We start from the raw sequence: 19,284 nt of genomic DNA, 5'->3' as shown, positions 1-19,284 counted from the left end.
TTTTCGACCCATTTTTACTAGGAAGGCCATAAAGTGGCCGATTTGTATTGAATCTTAGCATGTGACAATTCATTGGATAGGTAAACAACATAACTACGACTTCCATGGGATATTTTTGCATTCTCTAAAAATTCATCCAAAATGGAGGTTAAAAAAATCTCCTTGTTAATTTGGGACATTACTCGTTTTCGACCCTTTTTTAGTAGGAAGGCCATAATGTGGCCGATTTGCATTGAATCTTAGCGTGTGACAATTCGTTGGATAGGTAATCAACATAATTACGACTTCCATGGGATATTTTTTCATTCTCTAAAAATTCAGCCAAAATGGGGGTTAAGAAAATATTCTCGTTAATTTGGGACATTACTCGTTTTCGACCCTTTTTTAGAAGGAAGGCCATAAAGTGGCCGGTTTGTATTGAATCTTAGCATGGGACAATTCGTTAGATAGGTAAACAACATAATTACGACTTCCATGGGATATTTTTGCATTCTCTAAAAATTCAGCCAAAATGGAGGTTAAGAAAATCTCCTCGTTAATTTGGGACATTACTCGTTTTCGACCCTTTTTTAGTAGGAAGGCCATAATGTGGCCGATTTGCATTGAATCTTAGCGTGTGACAATTTGTTGGATAGGTAAACAACATAACTACGACTTCCATGGGATATTTTTGCATTCTCTAAAAATTCGGCCAAAATGGAGGTTAAGAAAATCTCCTCGTTAATTTAGGACATTACTCGTTTTCGACCCATTTTTACTAGGAAGGCCATAAAGTGGCCGATTTGTCTTGAATCTTAGCATGTGACAATTCATTGGATAGGTAAACAACATAACTACGACTTCCATGGGATATTTTTGCATTCTCTAAAAATTCAGCCAAAATGGAGGTTAAGAAAATCTCCTCGTAAATTTGGGACATTACTCGTTTTCGACCCTTTTTTAGAAGGAAGGCCATAATGTGGCCGATTTGCATTGAATCTTACCGTGTGACAATTCGTTGGATAGGTAAACAACATAACTATGACTTCCATGGGATATTTTTGCATTCTTTAAAAATTCAGCCAAAATGGAGGTTAAGAAAATCTCCTCGTCAATTTGGGACATTACTCGTTTTCGACCCTTTTTTAGTAGGAAGGCCATAATGTGGCCGATTTGCATTGAATCTTAGCGTGTGACAATTTGTTGGATAGGTAAACAACATAACTACAACTTCCATGGGATATTTTTGCATTCTCTAAAAGTTCGGCCATAATGGAGGTTAAGAAAATTTCCTCGTTAATTTAGGACATTACTCGTTTTCGACCCTTTTTTACTAGGAAGGCCATAAAGTGGCCGATTTGTATTTAATCTTAGCATGTGACAATTCGTTGGATAGGTAAACAACATAACTACGACTTCCATGGGATATTTTTGCATTCTCTAAAAATTCAGCCAAAATGGAGGTTAAGAAAATCTCCTCGTTAATTTGGGACATTACTCATTTTCGACATTTTTTTAGTAGGAAGGCCATAATGTGGCCGATTTGCATTGAATCTTAGCGTGTGACAATTCGTTGGATAGGTAAACAACATAACTATGACTTCCATGGGATATTTTTGCATTCTTTAAAAATTCAGCCAAAATGGGGGTTAAGAAAATATCCTCGTTAATTTGGAACATTACTCGTTTTCGACCCTTTTTTAGTAGGTAGGCCATAATGTGGCCGATTTGCATTGAATCTTAGCGTGTGACAATTGGATAGGTAAACAACATAACTACGACTTCCATGGGATTTTTTTGCATTCTCTAAAAATTCAGCCATAATGGAGGTTAAGAAAATCTCCTCGTCAATTTGGGACATTACTCGTTTTCGACCCTTTTTTAGTAGGAAGGCCATAATGTGGCCGATTTGCATTGAATCTTAGCGTGTGACAATTTGTTGGATAGGTAAACAACATAACTACGACTTCCATGGGATATTTTTGCATTCTCTAAAAACTCGGCCAAAATGGAGGTTAAGAAAATCTCCTCGTTAATTTAGGACATTACTCGTTTTCGACCCATTTTTACTAGGAAGGCCATAAAGTGGCCGATTTGTATTGAATCTTAGCATGTGACAATTCATTGGATAGGTAAACAACATAACTATGACTTCCATGGGATATTTTTGCATTCTCTAAAAATTCATCCAAAATGGAGGTTAAAAAAATCTCCTTGTTAATTTGGGACATTACTCGTTTTCGACCCTTTTTTAGTAGGAAGGCCATAATGTGGCCGATTTGCATTGAATCTTAGCGTGTGACAATTCGTTGGATAGGTAATCAACATAATTACGACTTCCATGGGATATTTTTTCATTCTCTAAAAATTCAGCCAAAATGGGGGTTAAGAAAATATTCTCGTTAATTTGGGACATTACTCGTTTTCGACCCTTTTTTAGAAGGAAGGCCATAAAGTGGCCGGTTTGTATTGAATCTTAGCATGGGACAATTCGTTAGATAGGTAAACAACATAATTACGACTTCCATGGGATATTTTTGCATTCTCTAAAAATTCAGCCAAAATGGAGGTTAAGAAAATCTCCTCGTTAATTTGGGACATTACTCGTTTTCGACCCTTTTTTAGTAGGAAGGCCATAATGTGGCCGATTTGCATTGAATCTTAGCGTGTGACAATTTGTTGGATAGGTAAACAACATAACTACGACTTCCATGGGATATTTTTGCATTCTCTAAAAATTCGGCCAAAATGGAGGTTAAGAAAATCTCCTCGTTAATTTAGGACATTACTCGTTTTCGACCCATTTTTACTAGGAAGGCCATAAAGTGGCCGATTTGTCTTGAATCTTAGCATGTGACAATTCATTGGATAGGTAAACAACATAACTACGACTTCCATGGGATATTTTTGCATTCTCTAAAAATTGAGCCAAAATGGAGGTTAAGAAAATCTCCTCGTAAATTTGGGACATTACTCGTTTTCGACCCTTTTTTAGAAGGAAGGCCATAATGTGGCCGATTTGCATTGAATCTTACCGTGTGACAATTCGTTGGATAGGTAAACAACATAACTATGACTTCCATGGGATATTTTTGCATTCTTTAAAAATTCAGCCAAAATGGAGGTTAAGAAAATCTCCTCGTCAATTTGGGACATTACTCGTTTTCGACCCTTTTTTAGTAGGAAGGCCATAATGTGGCCGATTTGCATTGAATCTTAGCGTGTGACAATTTGTTGGATAGGTAAACAACATAACTACAACTTCCATGGGATATTTTTGCATTCTCTAAAAGTTCGGCCATAATGGAGGTTAAGAAAATTTCCTCGTTAATTTAGGACATTACTCGTTTTCGACCCTTTTTTACTAGGAAGGCCATAAAGTGGCCGATTTGTATTGAATCTTAGCATGTGACAATTCGTTGGATAGGTAAACAACATAACTACGACTTCCATGGGATATTTTTGCATTCTCTAAAAATTCAGCCAAAATGGAGGTTAAGAAAATCTCCTCGTTAATTTGGGACATTGCTCATTTTCGACATTTTTTTAGTAGGAAGGCCATAATGTGGCCGATTTGCATTGAATCTTAGCGTGTGACAATTCGTTGGATAGGTAAACAACATAACTATGACTTCCATGGGATATTTTTGCATTCTTTAAAAATTCAGCCAAAATGGGGGTTAAGAAAATATCCTCGTTAATTTGGGACATTACTCGTTTTCGACCCTTTTTTAGTAGGAAGGCCATAATGTGGCCGATTTGCATTGAATCTTAGCGTGTGACAATTGGATAGGTAAACAACATAACTACGACTTCCATGGGATTTTTTTGCATTCTCTAAAAATTCAGCCATAATGGAGGTTAAGAAAATCTCCTCGTTAATTTGGGACATTACTCGTTTTCGACCCTTTTTTAGTAGGAAGGCCATAATGTGGCCGATTTGCATTGAATCTTAGCGTGTGACAATTTGTTGGATAGGTAAACAACATAACGACGACTTCCATGGGATATTTTTGCATTCTCTAAAAATTCGGCCAAAATGGAGGTTAAGAAAATCTCCTCGTTAATTTAGGACATTACTCGTTTTCGACCCATTTTTACTAGGAAGGCCATAAAGTGGCCGATTTGTCTTGAATCTTAGCATGTGACAATTCATTGGATAGGTAAACAACATAACTACGACTTCCATGGGATATTTTTGCATTCTCTAAAAATTCAGCCAAAATGGAGGTTAAGAAAATCTCCTCGTAAATTTGGGACATTACTCGTTTTCGACCCTTTTTTAGAAGGAAGGCCATAATGTGGCCGATTTGCATTGAATCTTACCGTGTGACAATTCGTTGGATAGGTAAACAACATAACTATGACTTCCATGGGATATTTTTGCATTCTTTAAAAATTCAGCCAAAATGGAGGTTAAGAAAATCTCCTCGTCAATTTGGGACATTACTCGTTTTCGACCCTTTTTTAGTAGGAAGGCCATAATGTGGCCGATTTGCATTGAATCTTAGCGTGTTACAATTTGTTGGATAGGTAAACAACATAACTACAACTTCCATGGGATATTTTTGCATTCTCTAAAAGTTCGGCCATAATGGAGGTTAAGAAAATTTCCTCGTTAATTTAGGACATTACTCGTTTTCGACCCTTTTTTACTAGGAAGGCCATAAAGTGGCCGATTTGTATTTAATCTTAGCATGTGACAATTCGTTGGATAGGTAAACAACATAACTACGACTTCCATGGGATATTTTTGCATTCTCTAAAAATTCAGCCAAAATGGAGGTTAAGAAAATCTCCTCGTTAATTTGGGACATTACTCATTTTCGACATTTTTTTAGTAGGAAGGCCATAATGTGGCCGATTTGCATTGAATCTTAGCGTGTGACAATTCGTTGGATAGGTAAACAACATAACTATGACTTCCATGGGATATTTTTGCATTCTTTAAAAATTCAGCCAAAATGGGGGTTAAGAAAATATCCTCGTTAATTTGGGACATTACTCGTTTTCGACCCTTTTTTAGTAGGAAGGCCATAATGTGGCCGATTTGCATTGAATCTTAGCGTGTGACAATTGGATAGGTAAACAACATAACTACGACTTCCATGGGAATTTTTTGCATTCTCTAAAAATTCAGCCATAATGGAGGTTAAGAAAATCTCCTCGTCAATTTGGGACATTACTCGTTTTCGACCCTTTTTTAGTAGGAAGGCCATAATGTGGCCGATTTGCATTGAATCTTAGCGTGTGACAATTCGTTGGATAGGTAAACAACATAACTATGACTTCCATGGGATATTTTTGCATTCTTTAAAAATTCAGCCAAAATGGGGGTTAAGAAAATATCCTCGTTAATTTGGGACATTACTCGTTTTCGACCCTTTTTTAGTAGGAAGGCCATAATGTGGCCGATTTGCATTGAATCTTAGCGTGTGACAATTGGATAGGTAAACAACATAACTACGACTTCCATGGGATTTTTTTGCATTCTCTAAAAATTCAGCCATAATGGAGGTTAAGAAAATCTCCTCGTTAATTTGGGACATTACTCGTTTTCGACCCTTTTTTAGTAGGAAGGCCATAATGTGGCCGATTTGCATTGAATCTTAGCGTGTGACAATTTGTTGGATAGGTAAACAACATAACGACGACTTCCATGGGATATTTTTGCATTCTCTAAAAATTCGGCCAAAATGGAGGTTAAGAAAATCTCCTCGTTAATTTAGGACATTACTCGTTTTCGACCCATTTTTACTAGGAAGGCCATAAAGTGGCCGATTTGTCTTGAATCTTAGCATGTGACAATTCATTGGATAGGTAAACAACATAACTACGACTTCCATGGGATATTTTTGCATTCTCTAAAAATTCAGCCAAAATGGAGGTTAAGAAAATCTCCTCGTAAATTTGGGACATTACTCGTTTTCGACCCTTTTTTAGAAGGAAGGCCATAATGTGGCCGATTTGCATTGAATCTTACCGTGTGACAATTCGTTGGATAGGTAAACAACATAACTATGACTTCCATGGGATATTTTTGCATTCTTTAAAAATTCAGCCAAAATGGAGGTTAAGAAAATCTCCTCGTCAATTTGGGACATTACTCGTTTTCGACCCTTTTTTAGTAGGAAGGCCATAATGTGGCCGATTTGCATTGAATCTTAGCGTGTTACAATTTGTTGGATAGGTAAACAACATAACTACAACTTCCATGGGATATTTTTGCATTCTCTAAAAGTTCGGCCATAATGGAGGTTAAGAAAATTTCCTCGTTAATTTAGGACATTACTCGTTTTCGACCCTTTTTTACTAGGAAGGCCATAAAGTGGCCGATTTGTATTTAATCTTAGCATGTGACAATTCGTTGGATAGGTAAACAACATAACTACGACTTCCATGGGATATTTTTGCATTCTCTAAAAATTCAGCCAAAATGGAGGTTAAGAAAATCTCCTCGTTAATTTGGGACATTACTCATTTTCGACATTTTTTTAGTAGGAAGGCCATAATGTGGCCGATTTGCATTGAATCTTAGCGTGTGACAATTCGTTGGATAGGTAAACAACATAACTATGACTTCCATGGGATATTTTTGCATTCTTTAAAAATTCAGCCAAAATGGGGGTTAAGAAAATATCCTCGTTAATTTGGGACATTACTCGTTTTCGACCCTTTTTTAGTAGGAAGGCCATAATGTGGCCGATTTGCATTGAATCTTAGCGTGTGACAATTGGATAGGTAAACAACATAACTACGACTTCCATGGGAATTTTTTGCATTCTCTAAAAATTCAGCCATAATGGAGGTTAAGAAAATCTCCTCGTCAATTTGGGACATTACTCGTTTTCGACCCTTTTTTAGTAGGAAGGCCATAATGTGGCCGATTTGCATTGAATCTTAGCGTGTGACAATTTGTTGGATAGGTAAACAACATAACTACGACTTCCATGGGATATTTTTGCATTCTCTAAAAATTCGGCCAAAATGGAGGTTAAGAAAATCTCCTCGTTAATTTAGGACATTACTCGTTTTCGACCCATTTTTACTAGGAAGGCCATAAAGTGGCCGATTTGTATTGAATCTTAGCATGTGACAATTCATTGGATAGGTAAACAACATAACTACGACTTCCATGGGATATTTTTGCATTCTCTAAAAATTCATCCAAAATGGAGGTTAAAAAAATCTCCTTGTTAATTTGGGACATTACTCGTTTTCGACCCTTTTTTAGTAGGAAGGCCATAATGTGGCCGATTTGCATTGAATCTTAGCGTGTGACAATTCGTTGGATAGGTAATCAACATAATTACGACTTCCATGGGATATTTTTTCATTCTCTAAAAATTCAGCCAAAATGGGGGTTAAGAAAATATTCTCGTTAATTTGGGACATTACTCGTTTTCGACCCTTTTTTAGAAGGAAGGCCATAAAGTGGCCGGTTTGTATTGAATCTTAGCATGGGACAATTCGTTAGATAGGTAAACAACATAATTACGACTTCCATGGGATATTTTTGCATTCTCTAAAAATTCAGCCAAAATGGAGGTTAAGAAAATCTCCTCGTTAATTTGGGACATTACTCGTTTTCGACCCTTTTTTAGTAGGAAGGCCATAATGTGGCCGATTTGCATTGAATCTTAGCGTGTGACAATTTGTTGGATAGGTAAACAACATAACTACGACTTCCATGGGATATTTTTGCATTCTCTAAAAATTCGGCCAAAATGGAGGTTAAGAAAATCTCCTCGTTAATTTAGGACATTACTCGTTTTCGACCCATTTTTACTAGGAAGGCCATAAAGTGGCCGATTTGTCTTGAATCTTAGCATGTTACAATTCATTGGATAGGTAAACAACATAACTACGACTTCCATGGGATATTTTTGCATTCTCTAAAAATTCAGCCAAAATGGAGGTTAAGAAAATCTCCTCGTAAATTTGGGACATTACTCGTTTTCGACCCTTTTTTAGAAGGAAGGCCATAATGTGGCCGATTTGCATTGAATCTTACCGTGTGACAATTCGTTGGATAGGTAAACAACATAACTATGACTTCCATGGGATATTTTTGCATTCTTTAAAAATTCAGCCAAAATGGAGGTTAAGAAAATCTCCTCGTCAATTTGGGACATTACTCGTTTTCGACCCTTTTTTAGTAGGAAGGCCATAATGTGGCCGATTTGCATTGAATCTTAGCGTGTGACAATTTGTTGGATAGGTAAACAACATAACTACAACTTCCATGGGATATTTTTGCATTCTCTAAAAGTTCGGCCATAATGGAGGTTAAGAAAATTTCCTCGTTAATTTAGGACATTACTCGTTTTCGACCCTTTTTTACTAGGAAGGCCATAAAGTGGCCGATTTGTATTGAATCTTAGCATGTGACAATTCGTTGGATAGGTAAACAACATAACTACGACTTCCATGGGATATTTTTGCATTCTCTAAAAATTCAGCCAAAATGGAGGTTAAGAAAATCTCCTCGTTAATTTGGGACATTACTCATTTTCGACATTTTTTTAGTAGGAAGGCCATAATGTGGCCGATTTGCATTGAATCTTAGCGTGTGACAATTCGTTGGATAGGTAAACAACATAACTATGACTTCCATGGGATATTTTTGCATTCTTTAAAAATTCAGCCAAAATGGGGGTTAAGAAAATATCCTCGTTAATTTGGGACATTACTCGTTTTCGACCCTTTTTTAGTAGGAAGGCCATAATGTGGCCGATTTGCATTGAATCTTAGCGTGTGACAATTGGATAGGTAAACAACATAACTACGACTTCCATGGGATTTTTTTGCATTCTCTAAAAATTCAGCCATAATGGAGGTTAAGAAAATCTCCTCGTCAATTTGGGACATTACTCGTTTTCGACCCTTTTTTAGTAGGAAGGCCATAATGTGGCCGATTTGCATTGAATCTTAGCGTGTGACAATTTGTTGGATAGGTAAACAACATAACTACGACTTCCATGGGATATTTTTGCATTCTCTAAAAATTCGGCCAAAATGGAGGTTAAGAAAATCTCCTCGTTAATTTAGGACATTACTCGTTTTCGACCCATTTTTACTAGGAAGGCCATAAAGTGGCCGATTTGTATTGAATCTTAGCATGTGACAATTCATTGGATAGGTAAACAACATAACTACGACTTCCATGAGATTTTTTTGCATTCTCTAAAAATTCAGCCATAATGGAGGTTAAGAAAATCTCCTCGTCAATTTGGGACATTACTCGTTTTCGACCCTTTTTTAGTAGGAAGGCCATAATGTGGCCGATTTGCATTGAATCTTAGCGTGTGACAATTTGTTGGATAGGTAAACAACATAACTACGACTTCCATGGGATATTTTTGCATTCTCTAAAAATTCGGCCAAAATGGAGGTTAAGAAAATCCCCTCGTTAATCTAGGACATTACTCGTTTTCGACCCTTTTTTACTAGGAAGGCCATAAAGTGGCCGATTTGCATTTAATCTTAGCATGTGACAATTCGTTGGATATGTAAACAACATAACAACGACTTCCATGGGATATTTTTGCATTCTCTAAAAATTTGGCCAAAATGGAGGTTAAGAAAATCTCCTCGTTAATTTAGGACATTACTCGTTTTCGACCCATTTTTACTAGGAAGGCCATAAAGTGGCCGATTTGTATTGAATCTTAGCATGTTACAATTTGTTGGATAGGTAAACAACATAACTACGACTTCCATGGGATATTTTTGCATTCTCTAAAAATTCGGCCAAAATGGAGGTTAAGAAAATCTCCTCGTTAATTTAGGACATTACTCGTTTTCGACCCATTTTTACTAGGAAGGCCATAAAGTGGCCGATTTGTATTGAATCTTAGCAAGTGACAATTCGTTGGATAGGTAAACAACATAACTACGTCTTCCATGGGATATTTTTGCATTCTCTAAAAATTCGGCCAAAACGGAGGTTAAGAAAATCTCCTCGTTAATTTAGGACATTACTCGTTTTCGACCCTTTTTTAGTAGGAAGGCCATAATGTGGCCGATTTGCATTGAATCTTAGCGTGTGACAATTCGTTGGATAGATAAACAACATAACTACGACTTCCATGGGATATTTTTGCATTCTCTAAAAATTCGGCCAAAACGGAGGTTAAGAAAATCTCCTCGTTAATTTAGGACATTACTCGTTTTCGACCCTTTTTTAGTAGGAAGGCCATAATGTGGCCGATTTGCATTGAATCTTAGCGTGTGACAATTCGTTGGATAGGTAAACAACATAACTACGACTTCCATGGGATATTTTTGCATTCTCTAAAAATTCGGCCAAAATGGAGGTTAAGAAAATCTCCTCGTTAATTTAGGACATTACTCGTTTTCGACCCATTTTTACTAGGAAGGCCATAAAGTGGCCGATTTGTATTGAATCTTAGCATGTGACAATTCGTTGGAAAGGTAAACAACATAACTACGACTTCCATGGGATATTTTTGCATTCTCTAAAAATTCGGCCAAAACAGAGGTTAAGAAAATCTCCTCGTTAATTTAGGACATTACTCGTTTTCGACCCTTTTTTACTAGGAAGGCCATAATGTGGCCGATTTGCATTGAATCTTAGCATGTGACAATTCGTTGGATAGATAAACAACATAACTACGACTTCCATGGGATATTTTCGCATTCTCTAAAAATTAGGCCAAAATGGAGGTTAAGAAAATCTCCTCGTTAATTTAGGACATAACTCGTTTTCAACCCATTTTTAGTAGGAAGGCCATAATGTGGCCGATTTGCATTGAATCTTAGCGTGTGACAATTCGTTGGATAGATAAACAACATAACTACGACTTCCATGGGATATTTTTGCATTCTCTAAAAATTCGGCCAAAATGGAGGTTAAGAAAATCTCCTCGTTAATTTAGGACATTACTCGTTTTCGACCCATTTTTACTAGGAAGGCCATAAAGTGGCCGATTTGTATTGAATCTTAGCAAGTGACAATTCGTTGGATAGGTAAACAACATAACTACGTCTTCCATGGGATATTTTTGCATTCTCTAAAAATTCGGCCAAAACGGAGGTTAAGAAAATCTCCTCGTTAATTTAGGACATTACTTGTTTTCGACCCTTTTTTAGTAGGAAGGCCATAATGTGGCCGATTTGCATTGAATCTTAGCGTGTGACAATTCGTTGGATAGGTAAACAACATAACTACGACTTCCATGGGATATTTTTGCATTCTCTAAAAATTCGGCCAAAATGGAGGTTAAGAAAATCTCCTCGTTAATTTAGGACATTACTCGTTTTCGACCCATTTTTACTAGGAAGGCCATAAAGTGGCCGATTTGTATTGAATCTTAGCATGTGACAATTCGTTGGAAAGGTAAACAACATAACTACGACTTCCATGGGATATTTTTGCATTCTCTAAAAATTCGGCCAAAACGGAGGTTAAGAAAATCTCCTCGTTAATTTAGGACATTACTCGTTTTCGACCCTTTTTTACTAGGAAGGCCATAATGTGGCCGATTTGCATTGAATCTTAGCATGTGACAATTCGTTGGATAGATAAACAACATAACTACGACTTCCATGGGATATTTTCGCATTCTCTAAAAATTAGGCCAAAATGGAGGTTAAGAAAATCTCCTCGTTAATTTAGGACATAACTCGTTTTCAACCCATTTTTAGTAGGAAGGCCATAATGTGGCCGATTTGCATTGAATCTTAGCGTGTGACAATTCGTTGGATAGATAAACAACATAACTACGACTTCCATGGGATATTTTTGCATTCTCTAAAAATTCGGCCAAAATGGAGGTTAAGAAAATCTCCTCGTTAATTTAGGACATTACTCGTTTTCGACCCATTTTTACTAGGAAGGCCATAAAGTGGCCGATTTGTATTGAATCTTAGCAAGTGACAATTCGTTGGATAGGTAAACAACATAACTACGTCTTCCATGGGATATTTTTGCATTCTCTAAAAATTCGGCCAAAACGGAGGTTAAGAAAATCTCCTCGTTAATTTAGGACATTACTCGTTTTCGACCCTTTTTTAGTAGGAAGGCCATAATGTGGCCGATTTGCATTGAATCTTAGCGTGTGACAATTCGTTGGATAGGTAAACAACATAACTACGACTTCCATGGGATATTTTTGCATTCTCTAAAAATTCGGCCAAAATGGAGGTTAAGAAAATCTCCTCGTTAATTTAGGACATTACTCGTTTTCGACCCATTTTTACTAGGAAGGCCATAAAGTGGCCGATTTGTATTGAATCTTAGCATGTGACAATTCGTTGGAAAGGTAAACAACATAACTACGACTTCCATGGGATATTTTTGCATTCTCTAAAAATTCGGCCAAAACGGAGGTTAAGAAAATCTCCTCGTTAATTTAGGACATTACTCGTTTTCGACCCTTTTTTACTAGGAAGGCCATAATGTGGCCGATTTGCATTGAATCTTAGCATGTGACAATTCGTTGGATAGATAAACAACATAACTACGACTTCCATGGGATATTTTCGCATTCTCTAAAAATTAGGCCAAAATGGAGGTTAAGAAAATCTCCTCGTTAATTTAGGACATAACTCGTTTTCAACCCATTTTTAGTAGGAAGGCCATAATGTGGCCGATTTGCATTGAATCTTAGCGTGTGACAATTCGTTGGATAGATAAACAACATAACTACGACTTCCATGGGATATTTTTGCATTCTCTAAAAATTCGGCCAAAATGGAGGTTAAGAAAATCTCCTCGTTAATTTAGGACATTACTCGTTTTCGACCCATTTTTACTAGGAAGGCCATAAAGTGGCCGATTTGTATTGAATCTTAGCAAGTGACAATTCGTTGGATAGGTAAACAACATAACTACGTCTTCCATGGGATATTTTTGCATTCTCTAAAAATTCGGCCAAAACGGAGGTTAAGAAAATCTCCTCGTTAATTTAGGACATTACTCGTTTTCGACCCTTTTTTAGTAGGAAGGCCATAATGTGGCCGATTTGCATTGAATCTTAGCGTGTGACAATTCGTTGGATAGGTAAACAACATAACTACGACTTCCATGGGATATTTTTGCATTCTCTAAAAATTCGGCCAAAATGGAGGTTAAGAAAATCTCCTCGTTAATTTAGGACATTACTCGTTTTCGACCCATTTTTACTAGGAAGGCCATAAAGTGGCCGATTTGTATTGAATCTTAGCATGTGACAATTCGTTGGAAAGGTAAACAACATAACTACGACTTCCATGGGATATTTTTGCATTCTCTAAAAATTCGGCCAAAACGGAGGTTAAGAAAATCTCCTCGTTAATTTAGGACATAACTCGTTTTCAACCCATTTTTAGTAGGAAGGCCATAATGTGGCCGATTTGCATTGAATCTTAGCGTGTGACAATTCGTTGGATAGATAAACAACATAACTACGACTTCCATGGGATATTTTTGCATTCTCTAAAAATTCGGCCAAAATGGAGGTTAAGAAAATCTCCTCGTTAATTTAGGACATTACTCGTTTTCGACCCATTTTTACTAGGAAGGCCATAAAGTGGCCGATTTGTATTGAATCTTAGCAAGTGACAATTCGTTGGATAGGTAAACAACATAACTACGTCTTCCATGGGATATTTTTGCATTCTCTAAAAATTCGGCCAAAACGGAGGTTAAGAAAATCTCCTCGTTAATTTAGGACATTACTCGTTTTCGACCCTTTTTTAGTAGGAAGGCCATAATGTGGCCGATTTGCATTGAATCTTAGCGTGTGACAATTCGTTGGATAGGTAAACAACATAACTACGACTTCCATGGGATATTTTTGCATTCTCTAAAAATTCGGCCAAAATGGAGGTTAAGAAAATCTCCTCGTTAATTTAGGACATTACTCGTTTTCGACCCATTTTTACTAGGAAGGCCATAAAGTGGCCGATTTGAATTGAATCTTAGCATGTGACAATTCGTTGGATAGGTAAACAACATAGCTACGACTTCCATTGGATATTTTTGCATTCTCTAAAAATTCGGCCAAAATGGAGGTTAAGAAAATCTCCTCGTTAATTTAGGACATTACTCGTTTTCGACCCATTTTTACTAGGAAGGCCATAAAGTGGCCGATTTGTATTGAATCTTAGCATGTGACAATTTGTTGGATAGGTAAACAACATAACTACGTCTTCCATGGGATATTTTTGCATTCTCTAAAAATTCGGCCAAAACGGAGGTTAAGAAAATCTCCTCGTTAATTTAGGACATTACTCGTTTTCGACCCTTTTTTAGTAGGAAGGCCATAATGTGGCCGATTTGCATTGAATCTTAGCGTGTGACAATTCGTTGGATAGGTAAACAACATAACTACGACTTCCATGGGATATTTTTGCATTCTCTAAAAATTCGGCCAAAATGGAGGTTAAGAAAATCTCCTCGTTAATTTAGGACATTACTCGTTTTCGACCCATTTTTACTAGGAAGGCCATAAAGTGGCCGATTTGTATTGAATCTTAGCATGTGACAATTCGTTGGATAGGTAAACAACATAACTACGACTTCCATGGGATATTTTTGCATTCTCTAAAAATTCGGCCAAAACGGAGGTTAAGAAAATCTCCTCGTTAATTTAGGACATTACTCGTTTTCGACCCTTTTTTAGTAGGAAGGCCATAATGTGGCCGATTTGCATTGAATCTTAGCGTGTGACAATTCGTTGGATAGATAAACAACATAACTACGACTTCCATGGGATATTTTTGCATTCTCTAAAAATTCGGCCAAAATGGAGGTTAAGAAAATCTCCTCGTTAATTTAGGACATTACTCGTTTTCGACCCATTTTTACTAGGAAGGCCATAAAGTGGCCGATTTGTATTGAATCTTAGCATGTGACAATTCGTTGGATAGGTAAACAACATAGCTACGACTTCCATGGGATATTTTTGCATTCTCTAAAAATTCGGCCAAAATGGAGGTTAAGAAAATCTCCTCGTTAATTTAGGACATTACTCGTTTTCGACCCATTTTTACTAGGAAGGCCATAAAGTGGCCGATTTGTATTGAATCTTAGCATGTGACAATTTGTTGGATAGGTAAACAACATAACTACGTCTTCCATGGGATATTTTTGCATTCTCTAAAAATTCGGCCAAAACGGAGGTTAAGAAAATCTCCTCGTTAATTTAGGACATTACTCGTTTTCGACCCTTTTTTAGTAGGAAGGCCATAATGTGGCCGATTTGCATTGAATCTTAGCGTGCGACAATTCGTTGGATAGGTAAACAACATAACTACGACTTCCATGGGATATTTTTGCATTCTCTAAAAATTCGGCCAAAATGGAGGTTAAGAAAATCTCCTCGTTAATTTAGGACATTACTCGTTTTCGACCCATTTTTACTAGGAAGGCCATAAAGTGGCCGATTTGTATTGAATCTTAGCATGTGACAATTCGTTGGAAAGGTAAACAACATAACTACGACTTCCATGGGATATTTTTGCATTCTCTAAAAATTCGGCCAAAACGGAGGTTAAGAAAATCTCCTCGTTAATTTAGGACATTACTCGTTTTCGACCCTTTTTTACTAGGAAGGCCATATTGTGGCCGATTTGCATTGAATCTTAGCATGTGACAATTCGTTGGATAGATAAACAACATAACTACGACTTCCATGGGATATTTTCGCATTCTCTAAAAATTAGGCCAAAATGGAGGTTAAGAAAATCTCCTCGTTAATTTAGGACATAACTCGTTTTCAACCCATTTTTAGTAGGAAGGCCATAATGTGGCCGATTTGCATTGAATCTTAGCGTGTGACAATTCGTTGGATAGATAAACAACATAACTACGACTTCCATGGGATATTTTTGCATTCTCTAAAAATTCGGCCAAAATGGAGGTTAAGAAAATCTCCTCGTTAATTTAGGACATTACTCGTTTTCGACCCATTTTTACTAGGAAGGCCATAAAGTGGCCGATTTGTATTGAATCTTAGCAAGTAACAATTCGTTGGATAGGTAAACAACATAACTACGTCTTCCATGGGATATTTTTGCATTCTCTAAAAATTCGGCCAAAACGGAGGTTAAGAAAATCTCCTCGTTAATTTAGGACATTACTCGTTTTCGACCCTTTTTTAGTAGGAAGGCCATAATGTGGCCGATTTGCATTGAATCTTAGCGTGTGACAATTCGTTGGATAGGTAAACAACATAACTACGACTTCCATGGGATATTTTTGCATTCTCTAAAAATTCGGCCAAAATGGAGGTTAAGAAAATCTCCTCGTTAATTTAGGACATTACTCGTTTTCGACCCATTTTTACTAGGAAGGCCATAAAGTGGCCGATTTGTATTGAATCTTAGCATGTGACAATTCGTTGGAAAGGTAAACAACATAACTACGACTTCCATGGGATATTTTTGCATTCTCTAAAAATTCGGCCAAAACGGAGGTTAAGAAAATCTCCTCGTTAATTTAGGACATTACTCGTTTTCGACCCATTTTTACTAGGAAGGCCATAAAGTGGCCGATTTGTATTGAATCTTAGCAAGTGACAATTCGTTGGATAGGTAAACAACATAACTACGTCTTCATTGGAAATTTTTGCATTCTCTAAAAATTCGGCCAAAACGGAGGTTAAGAAAATCTCCTCGTTAATTTAGGACATTACTCGTTTTCGACCCTTTTTTAGTAGGAAGGCCATAATGTGGCCGATTTGCATTGAATCTTAGCGTGTGACAATTCGTTGGATAGGTAAACAACATAACTACGACTTCCATGGGATATTTTTGCATTCTCTAAAAATTCGGCCAAAATGGAGGTTAAGAAAATCTCCTCGTTAATTTAGGACATTACTCGTTTTCGACCCATTTTTACTAGGAAGGCCATAAAGTGGCCGATTTGAATTGAATCTTAGCATGTGACAATTCGTTGGATAGGTAAACAACATAGCTACGACTTCCATTGGATATTTTTGCATTCTCTAAAAATTCGGCCAAAATGGAGGTTAAGAAAATCTCCTCGTTAATTTAGGACATTACTCGTTTTCGACCCATTTTTACTAGGAAGGCCATAAAGTGGCCGATTTGTATTGAATCTTAGCATGTGACAATTTGTTGGATAGGTAAACAACATAACTACGTCTTCCATGGGATATTTTTGCATTCTCTAAAAATTCGGCCAAAACGGAGGTTAAGAAAATCTCCTCGTTAATTTAGGACATTACTCGTTTTCGACCCTTTTTTAGTAGGAAGGCCATAATGTGGCCGATTTGCATTGAATCTTAGCGTGTGACAATTCGTTGGATAGGTAAACAACATAACTACGACTTCCATGGGATATTTTTGCATTCTCTAAAAATTCGGCCAAAATGGAGGTTAAGAAAATCTCCTCGTTAATTTAGGACATTACTCGTTTTCGACCCATTTTTACTAGGAAGGCCATAAAGTGGCCGATTTGTATTGAATCTTAGCATGTGACAATTCGTTGGATAGGTAAACAACATAACTACGACTTCCATGGGATATTTTTGCATTCTCTAAAAATTCGGCCAAAACGGAGGTTAAGAAAATCTCCTCGTTAATTTAGGACATTACTCGTTTTCGACCCATTTTTACTAGGAAGGCCATAAAGTGGCCGATTTGTATTGAATCTTAGCATGTGACAATTTGTTGGATAGGTAAACAACATAACTACGACTTCCATGGGATATTTTTGCATTCTCTAAAAATTCGGCCAAAACGGAGGTTAAGAAAATCTCCTCGTTAATTTAGGACATTACTCGTTTTCGACCCATTTTTACTAGGAAGGCCATAAAGTGGCCGATTTGTATTGAATCTTAGCAAGTGACAATTCGTTGGATAGGTAAACAACATAACTACGTCTTCCATGGGATATTTTTGCATTCTCTAAAAATTCGGCCAAAACGGAGGTTAAGAAAATCTCCTCGTTAATTTAGGACATTACTCGTTTTCGACCCTTTTTTAGTAGGAAGGCCATAATGTGGCCGATTTGCATTGAATCTTAGCGTGTGACAATTCGTTGGATAGGTAAACAACATAACTACGACTTCCATGGGATATTTTTGCATTCTCTAAAAATTCGGCCAAAATGGAGGTTAAGAAAATCTCCTCGTTAATTTAGGACATTACTCGTTTTCGACCCATTTTTACTAGGAAGGCCATAAAGTGGCCGATTTGAATTGAATCTTAGCATGTGACAATTCGTTGGATAGGTAAACAACATAGCTACGACTTCCATTGGATATTTTTGCATTCTCTAAAAATTCGGCCAAAATGGAGGTTAAGAAAATCTCCTCGTTAATTTAGGACATTACTCGTTTTCGACCCATTTTTACTAGGAAGGCCATAAAGTGGCCGATTTGTATTGAATCTTAGCATGTGACAATTTGTTGGATAGGTAAACAACATAACTACGTCTTCCATGGGATATTTTTGCATTCTCTAAAAATTCGGCCAAAACGGAGGTTAAGAAAATCTCCTCGTTAATTTAGGACATTACTCGTTTTCGACCCTTTTTTAGTAGGAAGGCCATAATGTGGCCGATTTGCATTGAATCTTAGCGTGTGACAATTCGTTGGATAGGTAAACAACATAACTACGACTTCCATGGGATATTTTTGCATTCTCTAAAAATTCGGCCAAAATGGAGGTTAAGAAAATCTCCTCGTTAATTTAGGACATTACTCGTTTTCGACCCATTTTTACTAGGAAGGCCATAAAGTGGCCGATTTGTATTGAATCTTAGCAAGTGACAATTCGTTGGATAGGTAAACAACATAACTACGTCTTCCATGGGATATTTTTGCATTCTCTAAAAATTCGGCCAAAACGGAGGTTAAGAAAATCTCCTCGTTAATTTAGGACATTACTCGTTTTCGACCCATTTTTACTAGGAAGGCCATAAAGTGGCCGATTTGTATTGAATCTTAGCATGTGACAATTTGTTGGATAGGTAAACAACATAACTACGTCTTCCATGGGATATTTTTGCATTCTCTAAAAATTCGGCCAAAACGGAGGTTAAGAAAATCTCCTCGTTAATTTAGGACATTACTCGTTTTCGACCCTTTTTTAGTAGGAAGGCCATAATGTGGCCGATTTGCATTGAATCTTAGCGTGCGACAATTCGTTGGATAGGTAAACAACATAACTACGACTTCCATGGGATATTTTTGCATTCTCTAAAAATTCGGCCAAAATGGAGGTTAAGAAAATCTCCTCGTTAATTTAGGACATTACTCGTTTTCGACCCATTTTTACTAGGAAGGCCATAAAGTGGCCGATTTGTATTGAATCTTAGCATGTGACAAT

This window comes from Medicago sativa, chromosome 2 (assembly GCF_051527215.1).
Source record: "Medicago sativa cultivar Bolivia chromosome 2, Bolivia_mono, whole genome shotgun sequence".
Lineage (NCBI taxonomy): Eukaryota > Viridiplantae > Streptophyta > Magnoliopsida > Fabales > Fabaceae > Medicago > Medicago sativa.
Note: the sequence above shows the minus strand (reverse complement) of the source record.